Source organism: Marmota monax, unplaced genomic scaffold (genome assembly GCF_021218885.2).
Source record: "Marmota monax isolate L192 unplaced genomic scaffold, Marmota_monax_Labrador192_F-V1.1 WCK01_AAM20220418_F8-fsc00054, whole genome shotgun sequence".
In the NCBI taxonomy this organism is placed as follows: domain Eukaryota; kingdom Metazoa; phylum Chordata; class Mammalia; order Rodentia; family Sciuridae; genus Marmota; species Marmota monax.
The window spans coordinates 8,601,255-8,609,227 of NW_026692145.1; positions in this window are offsets into that span (position 1 = coordinate 8,601,255).

Consider the following 7,973-nt stretch of genomic DNA (forward strand, 5'->3'; position numbering starts at 1 on the left):
CATGCAAGGTATGTAGTTTTTAGATTTAATTTATTTATTTTATAGATCTTTTTTACTGAGCATCTTGTTTTTAGATTTTTGTGTTACATATTAAAACAATATTAATATGCATGATTTCACAAGCATTGCCTCAATTTTTTAGGACATATGGAACATTCAAAATAATGTATATTGGAGGGATCCAAGATGGAGGGCCAGAGGGAGGCAGCATTCTGTCACTTGACCTGATACTCAAGTAGTGAGAATCCTGCTTCTCTGGAAGCAAGATTCCTGCTCAAGAGTAGGAATCACAGTACCATGCCCATCCAAGGCTCCAGGCCTCAGGGTATGAGCAGGTCCCCCAACTACTCGCACATGCAGGACTACTGGGTACCCAAGAGAGATTATAGCTGGCAGCAGAACCCATGAAGAACTTTAAGCCACCCACCTGAGCAGAAATCATGGATACCACTTTCATGCAGAACACCTGGCAGCTTCCCTTGAGTAGGAACTCCGGCCGCTACACCTGTGTAGACCCCCATCTGCCAACGTGGGGCTCCCCCTGATTGCTGCCATCTTGAGACTCTTCACCATTGAAGATAGTCCCCTATGCACAATAGCCTTCCTGCACCCAGGAACTTCACACAGGATCTTAAGTTAGCCAACAGCCACACACTGAACTCCTCTCTGAACTCATCATCTAACACCATCGCTCAGTTCCCCCCACCCGACCTGACACCCTGCTGCTGAAAGCAGGTACCTCCATCTTGGGCCACCTTCATCATCACCATCTTCAGTGGGGAAAACTCCCAGTTTCTAACTCCCCACTCTCCCCAGAAGCAGCTAAGCCAGCACAGTGACACCCTGGTTACCTTCACCATCTTGGAGCCTGAGATACCAACCAACAACAAACAACCCCACCTATTGGATAAGAAGGGAAACAGTAAAGATACTGATCTCCAATCAAAACAATCCTAGTTTCTTCCTTTGAGATTTTTCTTTCCTCTCCCTCTTTTTTCCCCTGCCCTCACATACCCAACATATGTGAAACCAAGTACTTTACATGAATTAGGATTTTGACAACTGGGACATCTGAATAGTATATAACAGTAGTGTTGTATATTCTCTCTCTTTTTTTCTTTTTTCCACCAATTTCTAGTATTATAACATTTTTTAAAATTTTTCCTCTCTCTCTCTCTCTCTCTCTCTCTATATATATATATATATATATATATATATATATATGTGTGTGTGTGTGTGTGTGTGTGTATGTGTGTGTGTGTGTTTGTTTTATATACGAAGCACTTACATGTCTACCCCAAATTACTTCCTCTCCTTTCTTCTGCCACTATCTTCCTCTTTAGATTTCTCTTAAGATATAATAACTCCTAAGATATAATAACTCTATATCCTCATTTCCTACCTCCTCATCATATCATTCTACTCCTCACCCCTGGTCCTGTGTCAACCATCAGATACTGTAAACCCCTTTAACAAACTTACTGAGTATATTGTAGATAATAACTGAAGTCACCATTTCTGTACATTGTGACCAAACTGTAAATGTCTTAATAGCAAACATTTGTTTTTTAGGGTTTATATCATTTATATTGGGACCTGTTAACATTGTCCTTCCCCTCAAAGGAGAGATATTGGAACCCTACAGGGGCACTATAATCCTATAATGTCAAAATGATATTGCCTCAGATCCACAGTGCTAGAAGGGAAGACACACAAGCAATATGAAAAGACAAGGGAAGAAAGTGCCTTAAACAAATCAAGATAACACATTATTAGAACCCATGGCCAGCACACCAGAAGAAATAACAGAGAAGAAGTTAAGTTCAGGATTTACATAATTAAAATGTTCTGTGAATTATAGGATGATAGAAGAGAGCAAACACAGGCAACAAAAGTCATTTTGATAAAGAGCTACATAAGCAAATATAGGAAGCAAAAGATTACTTCAATAGGGAGATAAAGATTCTAAAAAAAAAAAAACAAACAGAAATTTTCAAATAAAAGAAATATTTCATCCTTCAATGAGTGAATACACTTTCTTCTCATCAGCACATGGTTCCTTCTCTAAAATAGACCACAAACTATGTCAAAAAGCAATTCTTAGCAAATACAAAAGAGTAGAGATACTACCCTGCATTCTGTAACATCATAATGGAATGAAATTAGAAATCAATGATACAATTAAAAACAAAAGCTATTCCAACACCTGGAGACTAAATAATATGCTATTGAATGAACAATGGGTTGCAAAACACATCAAGAAGAAGATTACAATATTCTTAGAGGTGAATGAGAACACAGATACAATGTATTGAAATATCTGGGATAAAATGAAGGCAGTACTAAGAGGAAAGTTCATTTCATGGAGTACATTCCTTAAAAGAAGAAAAAGTCAACAAATAAATGACCTAACATTACATCACAAAGCCCTGGAAAAAAAGAACAAATCAACACCAAAAGCAGTAGAAGACAAAACATAATTAAAATCAGAGCTGAAATCAATGAAATTGAAACAAAAGAAACAATTGAAAAACTTGAGAAAACAACAACTTTGTTCTTTGAAAAAAATAAATAAAATGGACAGACACTTAGCCATGCTAATAAAGAGAAGGAGAAAACTCAAATTACTAGCATATGTGATAAAAAAGGAAATATCACAACAGACACTACAGAAATACAGAAGATAATTAGAAATTATTTTGAAATCTTGTACTCCCATAAAATAGAAAATATGGAATGCATTGACAAATTTCTAGAGCTATATGATTTGCCAAATTGAATCCAGATGATATACACAATTTAAACAGATCAATTTCAAACAATGAAATAGAAGACACCATCAGAAGTCTACCAACTAAGAAACACAAAGGACTGGATGGATACATAGCCAAGTTCTACAAGACTTTTGAAGAAAAATTAATAGCAAATACTCTTCAATTTATTTCAGGAAATAGAAAAAGAAGGAACACTTCCAAACTCATTCAATAAGGCTAATATCACCCTGATTCCAAAACCAGACAAAGACACTTCAAAGAAAGAAAACTTCAGAATGATATCTCTAATGAACATAGGTGCAAAAATTCTCAATAAAATCCTAGCAAATCAAATACAAAAACATATGAGAAAGATTGTGCACATTGATCAAATGGGATTCATCCCAGGGATGCAAGTTTGGTTCAACATACAGAAATCAATAAATGTAATTCATCACATCAATAGACTTAAAGATAAGAACCATATGATCATCTGCATAGATGCAGAAAAATCATATGACAAAACACAGCACCTCTTCAAGTTCAAAACACTAGAAAATCTAGGAATAACAGGAAAATTTCTCAACATCATAAAAGTTATCTATACTAGGCCCCAGGCCAACATCATTCTACATAGAGACAAATTGAAAGCATTCTCTCTAAAAAAACTGGAACAAGACGGGGAGGCCCTCTTTCACCACTTCTATTTAACATAGTTCTTGAGACACAGCAAAGTAGGAAGATACAAAATCAACACCCATAAGTTAAAGTCATTTGTGTATATCAGTGACAAATCCTTGAAAGGGAAATGAGGAAAACTACTCCACTTACAATAGAATCAAAAAAAAAAAAAAAAACATGGGAATCAACCTAACAAATGAGGTGAAAGACCTGTACAATGAAAACTACAGAATGCTAAAGAAAGAAATTTAAGAAGACCTTAGAAGATGGAAATATCTCCCTCGTTTTGCATAGGCAGAATTAATATTGTAAAAATGACCATAGTACCAAAATCACTATACAGATTCAATGCAATTCTAATCAAATCCCAGTAACTTTCCTCATCGAAATAGAAAATCAGTCATGAAATTCATCTGGAAAAATAATAGACCCAGAATAGCTAAAGCAATCCTTATTGAGAAGAATGAAACAGATGGCATAAGTATAGCAGAACTTAAACTATACTGCAGAGCAATAGTAACAAAAACATCATGGTGTAGGCACCAAAATAGACTGATCAACCAATGATACAGAATAGAGGACAGAGAGACTAACCCACATAATTACAGTTTTCTTATATTAGACTAAGGTGCCAAAACTTGCATTGGAGAAAAGATAGCCTCTTCAACAAATGGTACTGGGAAAACTGGGAATCCATATGCAACAAAATGAAATTAAACCCCTATCTCTCACCATGCACAAAACTCAACTCAAAGTCGATCAAGGACCTATGAATTAAACCAGAGATACTGCATCTAATATAAGAAAAAGTATGCCCAAACCTCCATCATATTGGATTAGGCCCTGACTTCCTCAATAAGATTCTGATAGCACAATATTAATAAATGGGATGGATTCAAACTAAAAAGCTTCTTCCCAGCAAAAGAAACAATCAGTGAGGTGAATAAAGAGTGTCGAGTTTGGGAGCAAATTTTTACCACTTGCACATCTGACAGAACACTAATCTATAGAATATATAAAGAACTCAAAAAGCTAAGCACCAAAAAACAAATAACCAAATCAGTAAATTGGCCAAGGACCTGAACAGGCACTTCTTAGAATAAGATATACAATCAATTAGAAATATATGAAAAAATGTTCAACATCTCTAGCAATTAGGATAAATGAAAATCAAAACAACTCTGAGATTTCATATCACTCCACTCAGAATGGCAGTGATTAAGAATACAAACAACAATAAGTGTTGGTGAGGATGTGGGGAAAAAGGCACACCCATACATCACTGGTGAGTCGGAAAATTAGTGCAACCCATATGGAAAGCAGTATGGAGATTCCTTGGAAAACTGGAATGGAACCACCATTTGACCCAGCTATCCCACTCCTTGTTCTATACCCAAAGGACTTAAAAACACATACTACAGGGACACAGTCTCATCAATGTTTATTGCAGCACAATTCAAAATAGCTAAACTGTGGAACCAACCTAGGTGTCCTTCGGTAGATGAATGGATAAAGAAAATGTAGTATATACATACAATGGAATATTTCTCAGCATTAAAAGAGAATAAAATCATGGCATTTGTAGGTAAATGAATGGAGTTGGAGAATATAATGCTAAGTGAAGTTAGCCAATCCTAGAAAACCAAATGCCAAATGTTTTCTCTTATATAAGAGGTTGATTCATAGTGGAGTTGGGAGGGTGAGCATGGGAGGATTAGACAAAATGTAGATAGGGAAAAGGGGAGGAAGGGGAAGGGAGAGGGAATGGGGTAGCAAAGATGGTGGAATGATATGGACATTATTATACTAAGTACAGGTATGAAGACATGAATGGTGTGACTATACTTTGTATACTTTGTATACAACCAAAGATATGAAAAATTGTGCTCTATATGTATAATATGAACAGTAATGCATTCTGCTGTCATATGTAACAAATTATAATAAATAAATAAATAATAAAATGGACATTAGAAACTGTTGGTGTGCAGGGTTTCTCTTCATGTTTTCATGTTTTAGAAATATTTTCCCTTCTGAATATGTATTGTGAGCACAAAAACCGCACAATGATAAACATATTTTTCTTAATTTTTTTCTTTTTAGCAGGAAAATTTTTAGATTTTATATCCAAACCGATGACAGCATTTTTAAATTATATTTCATAAGAAAATCTCTATATATGCTATAGTCTGTTATGGTCAGCACTACCTACTCTCTAAAAGTAAATAATATCTTTACTATGCTTACTTAAGAACATACTTAGGCTATTGTACCTCTTCAATGGATACAAGCCAAATAACCTTACCTGTCTATCTCCTTGCAAATGCATTTCATTTTCTCCTTTCCATATTTTGTCTTTTCCATGATAAAAAGATATGAGGAATGAACCTGTTTGAACATCATTTTTGTTTATAGTCTACTATGTCTTTGACTGACTGACTGATCTTCATTTATTCTGTTCTTTGGCTTATGTACAAGTATACTTCTTGAAATAACATTATTTCTACAATACCACACTTTGTAAACCATTTTATTTCCTTCAAGCTCTTTAGCTTTGGAGTGATGGAACTTTTCAAGATGGATGTAAAGCTAATCCACAACTTCATATTTGTTTAATATATCTGTAAATATCATAATGCTAGGTCAACAAAATATATGCAAAGAGTAAAAATAATTCATTGCCCTTTAAGATGAAATAAAATTTTCTGCTTCTTTCTTAGTTATTACACTGAAAATAATAAGTGTCACAAGCCACTATATCAAAAATGATATAAACAAAAATGACTAATTTTCATCTAGCCCTTTTTTTCTGTACCAGGAAAAAGTAAAGCTTTTCATATAAATGTCTCATTTGATCTTCAAACTTACTTAAAAGGTAGGTGTTGTTATTCTAATTACTTTGTGGATAAGAAAAGTAATATAATGATACCTGGGAGAGTTTTCAAATCACACTGACTGTATTTGAATACCACCTGTATGACTTGGGTATACTTAATCTAACTTTTCTAAACCTTGGGTTCTTCATTGCTTCAAAAATAACAGACAAGTTGGGCATGGTGTCACATACCTGTAATCGCAGCACCTCCGGAGGCAGAGGCAGGTAAAGTTCAAAGCCAGTCTCAGCAATCTAGTGAAGCCCTAAGCAACTTAGCAAGTCTATGTCTCAAAAAAAAAAAAAAAAAAAAAAGGCAATCAAGTTTGGTTTCAGCAACAGTGACATGAGGTTGAGTTTTGGAAAAGACTGTAAGTTCATGATTCAGTCTTAAACATGCAATTGAACTGTTCATGCCTTTATAACATTTGAATATATGATTTGATATTTATTTTTGATATTTTACATGTGCACCAATGTAATAACAGCTCTATGTGGCTATTTAAATTAAAATTAGGGTAAATATAAAAATTGGCTCCTCACTCATACCAGCTATGTCTAATATTTACGAGACTATATTGGTCAGCACAGTTTAACCCCATCATCTCCAAGGTATTATCTAATTATTTTTGCATGTGCTCAGAAGGGTACATCTTATATTACTGTATGTCCCTTAAGATTACTGCACTATACTTCCCTTTCTGCTTTACGTCCCCCTAGTCAAGGTTTTCAGCACTTAAATACTTCTGGAAAGGACTCTGTTGCCAATACAATGCATTTTAAAATGTAAAATGTTAATAGACGACTTGAAACCTTATATTTTAAAACTACCAACTTCCTTAGTAGAACATCGGAAAACATCATCAGAATTTGCAATATGATTCTCCTACATGTTTTCATATTCTTAACTGCAAACATATAAATTTTAAGATTATCCAAGACTGCCTATCAGATATGAGATAGGACACTGTATAAACAGAGGTCAGCCAACATTTACTTGCAGTTTCCAAGATATTCATGTTATATAATTTTTCTTTTATAAGCAAAAGGATTTTCCCATTCAAAAGAATTATGTGATGATCACAAAATTTTATGATACCACAAATTGTGGGGCATGGTGGTGTGCCTGTAATCCCAGAAGTTTGGGAGGCTGAGGAAGTAGGATGGCAATTTCAAAGCCAACCTCAGCAATTCAGCGAGGCCCTAAGCAACTTAGTGAGACTGTGTCTCTAGGTTTCCCTCAATAGATGAATGGATAAAGAAAACATGGTATATATACTCAATGGAATATTACTCAGCTGTAAAGAAGAGTGAAATTAAGACATTTGGCAGTAAATGGATGGAGTTGGAGAATATCATGCTAAGTGAAATAAGCCAATCCCACAAAACAAAAGGCCGAATGTTTTCTCTAAATGGGGATGCTTGAATGTGTTCCTAAGTCCCTTTGTGGTCAATGGTCACTCAGCTACCTTGTCACGGTGGGTAGAGATGCAGAATCAACACACAGACTCCAGGAGCTGATGAGAGAACTGGCTGGAGACCTACCTCAAGTCTTCGTCCAGTAGCTCAGTTTCTTTTTGGAATGCACACAACTGTTATAGGGTTCGAGTGGGGCATGCCCATCAATCATACAAGATAGTATCCATAAGCCAATTATCTTCTGCCTA